The 14,589-nt window shown below is 37.2% G+C and overlaps 1 pseudogene; it reads right to left on the bottom strand.

Annotated features, from left to right (window-relative positions):
- Window positions 1-9,330: 9,330 nt before the first annotated feature.
- LOC149249916 (protein CHROMATIN REMODELING 5 pseudogene) lies at window positions 9,331-11,591 on the bottom strand (annotated as a pseudogene).
- Window positions 11,592-14,589: the final 2,998 nt, after the last annotated feature.

Below are 14,589 nucleotides of genomic sequence, written 5' to 3'. Positions count from 1 at the left end.
ATCAGCATATTATCTAGAAAGATGACTTAGAAATCGTCAGTACCTTGAAGTCTGCATGCATCAATGGCAGGTTTCTCGCCTTTGACGACAATTTACATCATTGACTTTTGATCGAAGGATTCCGTGACATGTTCGACATCAACCCATTCATTCACATTTCATGGATTGTACTGGGTACTTTGAGAACCATTGACATCACTGGTGGTCTCTCTCACACTTGTTAACGTTTTACATCATTGACTGGTAATCAAGTGGTTTCTACCATGCTTGACATCAACTCATTTATTCGCATGGATAGAATCGTACCAATTCGGGAAGTAGAAATGAAGACCCTGGATCTAGTTTCCACCATCCAACCTGTGAGGAGTTTTGTATTCATTATGTGGTAGACTAATCATAAACAGATGGCTGCATCCATACTGTGTCTAAAAAAGTCTATGATTGTGATGTACTGCAAAATCATTCTTGTATCAGAGCAGTAGTTAGATTGTTAGTTAAAGTTTTCAATCTGAGTATGGGAATGCCTACCTCAGCGATGATATCATCTTATATATGTATTTTGTGTTGAATATTTGCAGGTTCTGACCAGGTCCTCCGCAAGATACTCCTTGAAATGATAAAGTACTTCACCCTTCCTAGATCATAAAAACCCTAATCTACTACAGGCTTCGCACTTTACGGGGCAATCTGTTACACTAAAAAATGTCACCATGACTATTTGCAGTTAGTATGGCTCCATCCACTGTCATACTATCCTCCTTGGCAAGTCTCATGCCTCTGCTCTCCATGTCAAACTTCAAGAAAGAGAGAAAAGTCATTTAAAGTCAAATTATCTCTGGTACGCAGTTTCTCTTAGCCTTACCTGCGGGTACGCAACCCAAGTTCACAATACCTGCGTACTTGTACGCTCTGTATGTAAAGGGGTGGGTGCGTACTCCTGTAAAGGTCAAAAGGCGCAAGTTTCACTCCAAAAACGTTACTTGTGGTCATTTCTAGAGCCTTCTAGAAGCATGTTTGACGTGTATGAAGCGCCTCCAGATGGTTCATGTATCCCTACCAAAGAGGAACTTATCCCATCAATAGGGGAGCTATCCCATCCGAAGAGGGGATTATCCCATTGATGGTGGACCTGAATAACTTCCTCTAGAGCACTATAAATACAGGCATTGGGCCAAAGGGAGGGGAGGTTAAAAGCTGAACATTCCTAAGGGTAGATGCTGCTGGAATTAGGACTTCCTTGTAGAAGCTTGTGAGGAGAGATTACCATCTTTACTTGTTTCCATTGGGAGGTGGGTGAGCTGATCAGAGTAAGGGAGAACTCTTGTGGACCCTGGGAGGAGCTTGCACAACACCAAGGCTCAGGTTGTAATGGTTCCTTTTGTTACCTTTTAATACAAATTAGTCCATTCTTCTCAACAATTTGTTATTAATGAGTTGTTTCATATACTCCTTGGTCTATATGTTAAATATGTTTTATTTTATGTGATATTCAGGTGCTATTTAATCGTTTGATTGTTGGTGAATGCAGGTTTCGAAGTGAAGGAGGAGCTCATCCAGATCAACGGAGCTGGACTACTGCAATAGCGTTGGATTACAGGTAGGATCTAAACACTTGATTTCTCATATTGTAAAAGCATATTTAGGGAAGGATTGCTCTTATTTGTCTTGTTTGTCATTAGAAAGTCTTAAGCTTTCTAGGAAGGTCGGTTGTGTCCGCACTAACGACTCTTTCCGCGTGACACTATCCTAGTGGATAAATCATGAAGAGAGGAGGGCTGAGGAGGTGAATAAGACATTAGGAAAAGAAGCGAACACACCATTGTGGGTAAGAGTAGATGCATATAACCCTATGACTATAATCATATCCCACAATATCCTCACAGAGGACCAACAAGTGGCCCAAATATAGATATAGAGACAAGAGGAGGTTATCCTCTACTTTGAGGACATGGTTGGACTACTGGGTGATGAATCCATACAACGATGTTAGATAAGGTGGTAGGATTTACCCTATAGCTTGCATATGAAATAATTCAACACACCCATGAGGCCACATAATGCCTTAGCTAGGACACCACTCTACAAAAGGATCATCTCAAGGATGGGAATAAAATGGATTGGGATGAGATTCAATCCCACACTACTACTAAGGATGATAGATCACATCAACAAAAACAAAAAATAATATGAGGAATGGGAAAGAATATGAAATGCAATAGGGTTTTATCTAATAGAGGAACTATCTAGATATAGATCATAGGATTCTAAAAAAACTAGAAGGAAATAAGGGAACAATAGCCCAAGGATCGGGAATATTAAAAAAGTACATTTTCCCAGGGATACAAAAACATCTAGGTAGGGGGTATGATGGGCCCTTGAATTGTACATCTAAAGGCCCATATATAACCTCTATCACCTAGGAAAAACATGCATTCTTTACCTCGATTATTTTGCATTTTCCTATTTTACATGTTATTCTTTATGTTGGGTATGTGCTTATGAGATTTAACCATACTAATGAATTGTGTGACCCTTGGAAGCCTTAACATCCTAATTTGGAAATTTTTTTGAAGAACAAAAAGTTGTTCTAGTATCTTCCCAACAACCTACCATGAAGTTAGGGGCTCTATCCCATCAATTATTGGTATACACCTATAATATCACTAGGAAATATGATTTATCAACAATTAGAGAAGAGGTGGTTGTGCAACAAGCCCCGGGGAACTGACTTTCATGATTCTATGTATTTTTGAAGGGAAAGTAGCTAAGGTAATGTAGGAAATTCCTCAATCATATGTGGATCTACATAAATCAAAAAAATTTGAATATTATCAAGATGGCACTCTGTTAGTGGATGCTTTTTCTGACATTTAGTGCAAAATATAGATAAGACTGACTCTTTTTCTTCTTTCTTTTTCATAATTTTTAAATCATCTATTTGAGAAGTAAGAGTATTTAAAATATTGGTCTTAAAATCCTCTAGCAAGTTTCCTAATTATGCTCTACTGACACCTCTAGTAGTTGATTTAGTAACTTTAGAAAGAGGATTTCTTATGCTTGCACCAGTTTTAGCTTTCCCTCTTGAATATTTCCTGCAAAAATCACTAATTTTATCAAATGAAAGATGTGAAATATCACCAACACCCATTAAATTAAGTATATCTATATATTCATCACAAATTCATTTTAAGAAGATTGTACAAATTGTCTCAGGACTTAAATCATGTTTCTTTGATTTATGCAAGTTATATAAGAATCTTTCTAAATGATCTTCTACGATTTCATCCTCTTGTTGCATCATTCTAAAAATATCCTCTTGATAATCTCTTGGTTTGAAATAGGGTTGATAATAGATATTTCTTAAGAAAATCCTTCTTCATATCATCCCAGTATGCAATAGTGCCTTCACCTAAATCCATAAACCAACGTAGTGCAACTTCTTTCAATGTTGCAAGAAATAATCACAATTTTTGTTCATCAATATTATAAGCATAACTGTGACATAAAATATCAAGTTCAAATAGAAAGGAGTCAATGTATTCAGTTACCTTACCATATAACGTTGGCAGCACAGATGATGGAATTTTCTTCATTCGAGTTTCAGCTCCTGGAATATCCACAATGGGAAGTCCAAATGTTGCTTCCTTATCATTATCTTTTGATGGTTGTCCATTTCCTCCATTTCCATTTCATCATCCTCCTCCACCATCTCTTCATCCTCCTCCACCAATTCTATGTCCATTTATGTCATCTCCTATATTAGATCCTCTTTCCACTTCTACGATGTCTTCGTCCCAAAATACAATATAAATCGTTTTCCACCTTGTAGGAAGAGAATGAGAAGGTGGTTCTAAGTGGATCTCTGATGTATCACTTGTGGAACTTGATCCTTTTTGTGCTTCTCTTTAACTTTTAGATTATTTTTCTTCTTTTACAATCACATGAGTATATTGGGGTAAAATATCCAAATTACCTAGAATACTATATCTACCAATTCCAAGTGCTCTAGCAAACCTTGCTCTATTATCTCTTAATCTATACATACAATATTTAGCTCAATTGGCTTGGTAGGACACACTATGGTGGTGGTGCAAGCTCTTAGCGCCCGTCTTATATTCATACTAACCCATACTACAAATTTTCATATTGTAAGATTGAATAAAGAGAAATTTCTAAATTTTTTTGCTTTTTTTCATTTTTTTAACAAATAAATTAAACTCTTAAGGACCACTTTGTTACACCTCCCTAACAACAAAACCAAAATGTCAAGTAATAAAGTGGGATAAATGAGTTAACACAATCCAGGTAGGTAAACATCGAGCTCAAACAGAATGTATGTGAACTAGTTCTTACCACTTTCCTGTGCAAAACCCATCATAAAGCATGTACATGTAGATCCCTGAGTTGATTTAGCTTACACTCATTTCCAAATTCTTAAATTCAAATTTTGATTTGTTGACACAAAGTTTAGGGATTCAACAAGATGCATCACACTTCTCACTAGATACTCTGTATGAATTAATTGTTGGTCAAAATCAACTAAGACTGTACTGAAAATGAATTTAATGGAATCAATGTTTTGGGTTGTGTAAGCAAATTCCATTAAAAAATAATAATAATTATTTTATTCTAAAATACAAACTAAATAACTCTCATAACTGTTACCTTTAGGCATAATAGAAATCTAATTATTCTAATGGTTTGAAGTATTAGCACTTTAGATAAAAAATGAAGAAAATAATCTAATAAGATTACTTCAAGAAAACATAATATGTATTTAATAAAATTTTGTAGTCTTGCATAATTATAGGATTACTATAGGAAATCCTATAATTATTATCGAAATTCTAGTGTGATTACAAGATCACTACAGGGAATCTAGTAGTTATTAGGGGAATTCCAATTTGATTACATGATTACTATAGGAAGATCTGGCACATGACTACATGAATTCTGGTGTGATTACAGGATCACTACAAGAAACTTTGACACACAGTTATAATAAATTTAAGTAATTATAGGAAAAAAATAACACACTCATTTCTCGTGTACATCATAAGGATTATGAACAAGAATCACACCAACCATATCAAAACTTAAGAAAACACATAATAAAAACATAAGCAACATGTACTAGGGCCCCTCCTAGTCTATGTTGCTATTAAAGCTACAAAAAGTTACAGCAAAGTATATAACAACTGGCATAAATCCCTCTTATATTAATGAAAACCAAAAGTTTAATACAAAGGTCTATGTATATATTAAAATTTTCTCTCTCCAAACTATATATTTCCCACCTATCTACTTTTATACAAAATATAATTACTTAGTTGAACTGCCCAAAAACTGGGTCAATTCAACATTTTCATGCTAAAAATAAACTAATACAACAAAAAAATAATTATCTTCAATTCCATAGTGTGTACTATGTTCTTGAGTTCTGGTGACCGATCCTTAGCTCGTTGGAGAAGATTGTGGTAACTCCCAAGATATTTTGCATAACACATTGATTTGGTACACCTTGTCATCTGTCCTTTGAATTCTAGAACAAATAGATATGGATCAACCTCCAAGTGTTATAATCATCCTTGTTGATGTGGATTATTTTGGTGGTTAAATCCCTGTGTTGAAAATATTTAACCTTTTCACTTTATGAGTAACAAGAATAAACCTTTTTATAAACATTTATAAATTGAAAAGAAAGAACAATTATACAAGTGATTTTACCTTTAACTTCATCCTTTAAATGCCATTTCTTTAACAAAATTGGTAAAATTATATGGAATGAAGGTTCAAATGAAGGGTATAATGTCAAAAATGGGGTGGCCACAAATATTAAATTTTAAGCCCAACACAACAAGCCCCAGGGAACTAACTGTCATGATTCTATGGATTTTTGAAGGGAAAGTATCCCTCCTATTGAGGAGGTTGCTCCCTCAACATTTAAGAGGGGAACTTAAACTTGTGAAAGATAGTTTATTTTTGGAGAGAAGAGAACAATATTTTTGCTTTTCAATCTTGCAACATTTTTTTTAGACTTCAATATTGTCAATTTTATATTAATGGTAGGAAATTTATTTTTATCAAGAATTATGTGTCAATTTTATTCAAGGTTCCTGAGCACCTTGGGGAGAGCCCACCCATAGGCACTCTGGAAACCCTTCCTATACCTTTTTTACTATTTCTACATGTCTCCTTGATTTGTTATCAATAATTTTTCTTGTTTGGTCAAGAAAAATAACATTATCATACTTTGATGTCCCATAGATGCTTGGAATATGATGTTTCTTATTTTTTGAGTGATGGTCATAGCTTCCATGAGTTAGAGTAAGTTTTGTCTATATTATTTCGTATTTATTTCTTCAGGTTGCTTCCCTAATATCAATTATGGGAGTTTCCTATAGAGTTACATGGAATCTTGTATAATTATAGGGCATCCTATAGAACATACTCAAAATCTTTGGTTTTGCATAATTTCTTGTGGTTTCATGTTATTTAGATGCAAAGCACCTTGATTAATCAATTTAGCATGCTTAAATGAATGAGAGGAAATGAGCTAAATATTGTCACATATTCAAGATTTCCTGTGGGATCATATATTTCCTTTTTTCTATTTTTCTATGTGATTTGATTTACTTTTATGCAACAATAGAATAGAATTGATTTCCTTGAAACATAGTGTAGTTATTTTATTGAAACTAGTATTGTTTCAATCCATAGAACTTTGCTTTCCAACATTTTCATTCTTGCATCTTTGTTTCCTTCATTTCCTCTAACTTTATATCTATACTTTAAGTTCCCACACTTTGATTCCTATATTCTCATCTTTTGCTTGGCTAGGCCAAGTGAAATGACTGTTGATGTCATAACCACTATTTTCACTTGATCAAGAAGACAATTGTTTTCGTAGAATAGTATGCATTGAAAAAAGGAAAAATGTGAATTGTATATATAGTGAATTATACCTCTTAAGTGTAGAAACCTTGGGTTGACATATTAAATTTGAGACCCCTAGGGATACGACATTGTTGCTAGAATATTAAGGGCCATTACATTGATTATATTGATGAAGTAGAAATGGATGCGCCTCCACTTGATGCATGTGATAGCATAACCACTATTTTCACTTGATCTAGAAGACAATTGCTTTCATAGAATAGTATGATTTGACCAATTAATTGATCTTATGGATCACCCATCATAATGGTGCCAAATAAGGACATGAATTGGTAAATGCACATCAATTATAAAGCATTAAAAAATATTATGCTCAAGAATAGGTACCCTCCACCTAGCATTAATGATTTGTTAGATCAATTGTAATAAGAAAATACTTCATGTAGCTGGACCTAAAATGGGGGCACCACCAAGTTTGAGTCAATGAAGAAGACACTCAAAATTTTTCTTTAAAAACTAAACAAGGCTTTTATGAGTGCTTGGTAATTCCATTTGGTTTATATAATTCATTTGTAATTTTGATGAGAATAATGAACTATGTATTGTGCCGATATCTAGATTCATTTGTTGTAGTTTATTGGGATGATATATGATCTGAACTTAAACAAGAACACAACAAATTATAGATATAATCATAAACACAAAGATGCAACAGAAAAACACTTCATTTCATTAATATAAAAATATTGAACTATGCTTACAAATAGAATGGAAATAAGATAGCTCGGGCGATGGTAACTTATATCTGAGAAGAGATGTGGTGGCTACATGCCTATGAACTAAGTTACAATGAAGATCAAGGGCCTTTTTATTATTTAAAAATAAGATAAAACCCTAAACAACCAAAAACCTAACCTGAGGAGATGTAACACCAAGAGTTTATGGGCTCGTTGGGGTTAGTTGGGCAGCCAAATTCCCGAGGTCGTAACTTGGTCATATTATCTTTGTTTGATGTGTATGATACCTCATTGGAAAGATATCTCCAATGACTATGGCTTCTGAGGTGATTACCTCATAAACCTCTAATCAATTTTTTCAAAAAAACGTCGCTTAAGGCTTCAAAATGGCTTCGAAAGTTCAAGACTCGAAAAACTGCCAAAAATAGTAAATTGTGCTACAATTAATAAAACATATGAAACTGACTAGGGGGTCTAGGTAGAATAAGAAGGTGGCCACCAATATACACCAGGATCATTCATTCCCCCTTAGGAAGAAATGGTCCCCATTGTGTGCAGAGCCTTCATGAGGTGAGGAAATTTCTATTGAACCTGGTCCCCCGTGAACCACTTGCCCTAGTGAAGGAGTTCACTTGCTTTGACAACTCAATATAGCTATATCCATTGTTTCTGAGTGTTCTTGATTTGTGTTCCCATGACCTGATTAGTTGTGGCCTGTTCCATGCAGTCAGGGTTGAGCTCTGTTGGTGTGATTTGTTCTGCAATGTCAAATGTGTCCAATAATGGTGGAAAGTATGGTCGAAGGCAATCTACATTGAACACTGGGTGTAGACCAAGGAACAATGGGATGTTGCGCATTGTCACCAACAGCCTTGGTGATGGTGTATGGCCCATATTGGAGAGAGCAAAGCTTGCGGTGGGGTCCAGCAAGGCACTCCTTTTGCAAATGAAGTTGTTATCTCAAAATCAGACCCTGATAGGTTGCTGGTCAGGTTGACTCTAAGTAACTATTTCAAACCAACTTTTGGCTGAGGCTTAGCCTCCTCAACCTGAGAGGGCTCTCTCAAAGGTTAATGATTTTGATAAAGATTAAGATGGCTAACTCTTATAGAACAAGTGTGACAAATATGAATGCTGGAAATACATTAAACAACTATCCATTGGGCTTATGGAGTCAACAACACCTCAATATAACAGTGAACTCAACCTTACATAGAAGTCAGGGCACTCAACATTTAGACATTCAGAACAAAACTCATATGGGACCACAGTTTATAAATGCATACAGGAAATCAGAGCACATTCAGTGAATTCTGAGTGATTATACATCTATACCACTGTAAAAATTATGGAAAGGACAAGATCACATATTCTAAACATAGGAAATCCTTCATGAATCCTGAGAAGTAAAGTCAAAATTATATTACTGAAAATGAGTCTTATACATAAGCCAAATACAAGCTGTATCATAAAATTTTCCAACCTCTTAGTTACATTGCTGTTTCAGCTATATATAGAGTTCTTATTCTAATTGATCGATATTCCTCCTCAAGCATGAGGGGAATTCGAAAACTACTTCTAATGACACCTATTAACTTTTTAACTAACTAATAAATACAACTGGCTGTTGACTGAGTTTTTAGAGATCTAAATCAAGTAGGATTCTAACACCGTGTTACATGCATGATGGTTTTAATTAAGATGATTTCGTTCTCTGACATTTGGCTCCCTTCTGGCAGTGGCTGTGGTGGATGTTCAAGGCTCCATGTTGCTCTTCAATGTCGTATCCCTTTACCTCTGCTGAGAAACAGGAAACTGCCCCTGTTTTTATGCTTTTGGTTTCCTTTGACTCAACCTTTTCAGCTCTTTCAAGTATCTCATCAATATCCACGTTCTCAAGTTTCTTTTTCGCTTCCTCTTCATTTTTATCTTCCTTGAAAAGCTCCTCGGCACCAAACCTCAAAATTGCTGAAAGCTCATTCTTATCAAATAATGCAGTTCCCTTTTTATTGTTTCTTTCTTTTCCAGTCTGCCTTGTGCATTAAGCTTCTGAATCACTAAATGGTCAAGAACCATCTTCTGTTTAGCCCATTCTAGAATGTCTTCCTCAACACTGTTGCTTGTAACAAAGCGATAAATATTGACAACCTCCTGCTGACCGATTCGATGAGCTCTACTCATTGCCTGTAAATCATTTTGAGGACAATCAGAATAAAAAATAATCATTGTATCCGCAGTAGCCAGATTGATTTCCAGACCTCCTGCACGGGTTGAAAGTAGGAAACAAAAATCTTCACTTCCTGGTGCATTAAAATGCTCCATTACCTGATGACGCAAGTCTGCCCTTGTACTACCATCCAACCTTTGAAACTGGAAACCCCTCAAAGACAAGTAATTTGCTAGTATATCTAAGATCTTGACCATCTGTGAGAATATCAAGACACGATGTTTTGTCTCTCGCAGCCTATTAAGCAATTTGTCCAGAATAACTAGCTTGCCATTGCTTAAAATGATACGTTAAACTTTGCTACTATCATTCAAGTTGACATCTGCGCCATAGCCATAATCCGCACTCTCGAATAGAAATGGATGGTTACAACATTTCTTCAATTCAACAACAACATTTAATAGTGAAACCTGGTTTCCACACACTCCCTTATTTAAATTATGAAAGTTCCGCTCCAAAATCCATTTGTAGTACTGTTTCTAAAGAGGAAACATCTCAACTCTTAAAATGCGTTCTATCTTTGGCGGCAAAGATTTCTCAACATATTTGATGACTCTTCGGAGCAGATGAGGCCGAAGCTCTTTGTGTAGATTAGCAAGCTCATTCTTGTTGATTGAGCTCAAGTTCTTGTATTTCTCCACAAAATCGCCTTATTCCTGAAATTTCCCTGATCAAGAAAATGCAATAGAGCCCGCAGCTCTTCAACACTATTCTGAAAAGGTGTCCCAGTAATCCACAACTTATTTTTGGTACTGAATTCACAGAGAGCAGTGTAGAGTGAGGCTTCACTATTCTTCAATCGGTGTGCTTCATCAACCATGAGATAATTCCACTTGATCTTTGAGAGAATGGCCCTATCTTTCAACACAATCTCATATGTGGTCAATAATGTGTTTAACTTAATAAGTCGGCCAGTCTTTTTGTTGGTATAAAATCCATACTCCTGGCAAACCTCTGTACAACTACAAGGAAAGGACCGTGTATCTGCTGCACATTTTGTAAAAACCCGAGCATTGACACAGATTGCACAGTTTTTTCAAGGCCCATCTCATCCGCAAGAATAACATTTGTAGCATTCCTCCAGCTGTTCACAAGAAACTTCCAAGTCTTTTTGAAGCAATGCCCTATAAAATTGCTTCTGCATCATCGGTTAACGCTGACCAGTTATTTGATTGTTTCAGTGTTGCGGCATTACTTATAACCCAAAGTCCTCTGCGAGCTCTTGTCAAAGCCACGTTCATCCGACGAATATCAGCAACAAAACCTACACCATGGCTAGAAGCTCGGACACAAGACATGATGATTACATCTCGTTCTTGACCCTGAAAGCAACTACAGTGTTAATATATAATCCTTTTCCCTCTTCAGTGTTAAGAACACTTTCGAACTTCCGCCACAAACATTTCAGCTGTAGTTTATATGGTGTGATAATGTCAACAAAAACCTTAATGCCCGCAGACTTCACAAATTTCTGAAGATGTTCATACAACTGCAGGGCAAATTGTGCTTCATGAATATTCTGATATGAAACAGAGCCACCTCTATGAGATTCTCTTTCATGGGTTATATCATAAAATATATAAGGCTTTAATAAAGGGTCTTTATAATAAATTTCATCAGGCCACTTCACAACACTTTAACTGTCACTTAATCGGTTCTAGCAAGGATGATATCACCGCAGCACTTGTCAGGCCACGTTTTGATGTGCTGTAAACTTTTCCCATGTGCATGTGTGCTGACACAAAAACTTTTTTAATGCTGATAGGAAAGTCTTCAAAATTTGGTTCACTGATCGTTAATTATGCAGCTTCAGCAGTTTCGTAGCGCGCTATGGAACTGCTGAGTTGTTCCCAAAAATCACAGTTTCAATACAAAACTCAAACCTAGACTAGCACCGAATTTTTACCATCAAACTATTGTGAGCGGTTTTGAAATCAGAATTCTTAAGTGATAACAGAAGTCAAACTTTGTCACCCACCTGGAACTTGTGCGACACTTGATGCTGATCATGGCGTTGCTTGTACTTAGCATTGGCTTTGTCCAATATATCATGGACCTATTGGCAGATGTGTTGAATGCGCTCAATGAAGTTGTTAACCCTTTTAGCTTTATACTACATGTGATTTGAATCTACCTGAGTGGCTGCAAATGGCATGGACACATCAATGGGGCATAATGACTGAAATCCCAACCCTAACTAAAAGGGGTTGTGGCCTGCTGAGCTATGGAGAGCTCTGTTGTGGCTGTGTTGGACATAGGGGAGACTTTCATCCCATGTGCTTGGATGCTTCAAGTTGTACATGCGCAGAACATGTACGATAATCCTGTTGACAACCTCTGTTTGGCCATTAGTTTGTGGATGGAAAACCATGGACGTAAGTGAGTTTTGTATCCAGCATCAACCAGATGCTTGACCAAAATGCACTCAAGAATCTACTATCCTGATCTAAGATAATGGATTGTGGGATCCCAAAGTTTACCCACACTCACTCAAAGAAGAGCTTAGTAGTGGTTTATGTTTTGATACTCTTCTTACAGGCCGCCATGATGGCCATCTTAGAGAATCTGAGAATCATTTCCATGCTTAGTAGAAGGAAGGCCTGACATATAAGCCATGGATATAGATTCCCAAGGCCAACTAGGAGTAGGTATTAGAGTATACAAGCCTTGCTTCTTTATGGTTGGTTTGGTAATGGCACAGGCGGTGTAGGATCTAATGTAATTGCCAACATCCTGACGACGTTTCGGCTAATAAAAATAATTTTGCAATACCACCATTGTTTTCTCTACTTCGAAATGTCCAGCGACCCGATTGTAGTGCCCCTCCCAAATCATCTTCGCATGCTCCCTTGAAGGAACACATATGTGTCCCAAGTCGCATAACAGTGCATCTTGAAGGTGAAAATTTGGAACTTGCTTCCCTTCCAAGAGTGTCTGGTATATGCTGCCGAATTCTGGATCACTCTTGTAAAGATGTGGCCACCACGATGTCTCATTCCCACAAGAGTCGAGCATAGTGTTTAGCGCCATGACTGGTAGTCGGTTGAGGCAATCAATGACATTATTGGTGTTTCCCTTCTTATATTTAATGTTCAAATGGAACTATTGTAGATAGGTGGACCATTTCTCATGGTGATCATTCTACAACGTCCCTTGTGTATGTATGAATTGTAGAGATCAGTGGTCTATGTGGATGACCGTTTCCTTCCCTAGAATGTAATGTTTCCATTGACAGTCGACCTGCACAATGGAATACATTTCTTTGTCATAAGTGCGGTACTTTCGGACTGTGTCTAAAATTTTCTCATTGTGGTAAGCTATTGTATGCCCATGTTGAGTAAGAATTGCACCAATAGCATAGTCAGAGGCATCTATCTCAATCTCAAATGGTTGTTGTAGGTCTAGTAATGTGATCACTGGCGCAGAACAAAGGTGATTCTTCAACTCGTAGAATTTTCATTGTTGGGTTTCCAACCAAAAGAACTTTGTTTTCGCTCCACCCTTGGTGACTTGACTTAAAGGCCAAGTGATATGAGAGAACCCCAACACAAACCTACGGTAGAAATTGGCAAGACCCAAAAAGATGTGGAGCTCTATTAGAGTGGTTGGGGCTGGTCAATCCCAAATGATTTGTATCTTGGATGGGTCTAGATGTACACCCTGCTCATCAATGATGTACCCCAGATATTGAACCTGGGTCAGGCCAAAGGTGCATTTCTCCAAGTTAGCACACAACTTGTGTTGTTGAAGGGTCTGAAGGACCTGTCGAATATATCAAAGGTGTTCTTCCCAACTCTTGCTGAAGATCAAGATGTCATCTAAATACACCACCATGAATGAATTGGTGAAGGGCCGAAAGATGTCGTCCATCAGTCTCATGAAGGTTGCAGGGGAATTCGTCAATCCGAACAACATGACCAACCATTCGAAAAGGCCCTCCTTGGATTTGAAGGCAGTCTTCCACACATCAGAGGGTTCGATAGGCACCAGGTGATAACCTGACTTCAAGTCAATATTGCTGAAATATTTGGCCCCCTTGAGGTGGTATATAAGGTCATCAATCCACAGGATTGGGTAGCTATTCTAGACAGCGATCTTGTTCAGCACCCGATAGTCAATACAGAGCCTCCAGGTCCCATCCTTCTTCTGTACAAATACAATCAGGCTCCCACAGGGTGATGAGCTTAGAATAATGTGTCCTTTCTGTAGTAGTTCCTGAATCTTCCTCTTGATCTCATCATTTTCCATAATAGAGCATCGATAGATTGGTCCTTGGGGCAGTGATGCGCCTAGGGTTAGATTGATGGAGTGCTTGACCTGACAGTGCAGAGGTACCCCTGTGGGTGAGGCAAAAATATCCTTGTGCTCCTCCACGACTATGTCCATCTACTGTTGCTATGTAGAGGAGCCCTACCTGGAAGTTGTGGCCATAACCTTCTTCTTTCCTTGGGGGAGAATCATAAGGAAAAAAAATTCCTAGTCTAGGAAATGACCTTAATGCATTGCTTTGTAGTGATCAAAGTGATGGCAGTAGGTAGGGCTACCTCCAGTATCTTGTACAACTTATTAGCCAAAGTAATAATCACAAAGTGAGGTATAGACTCATATACATCATGTCGCTTCCACAAGTATGGTTTTCCTAACAATACATCAGAAACTTCAAGAGGAGAAACTTCACACAATACCTCATTCATGAAGGGCTTGATGTTGTAGGGAAGGCGACACTGT

This window comes from Pinus tabuliformis, chromosome 7 (genome assembly GCF_031772625.1).
Source record: "Pinus tabuliformis cultivar Carrire ecotype Pingquan chromosome 7, CPIR1, whole genome shotgun sequence".
NCBI classification, from domain to species: Eukaryota; Viridiplantae; Streptophyta; class Pinopsida; order Pinales; family Pinaceae; genus Pinus; species Pinus tabuliformis.
The sequence above is the reverse complement of the archived record's forward strand: the minus strand, read 5'-3'. Positions and strand labels throughout refer to the sequence as shown.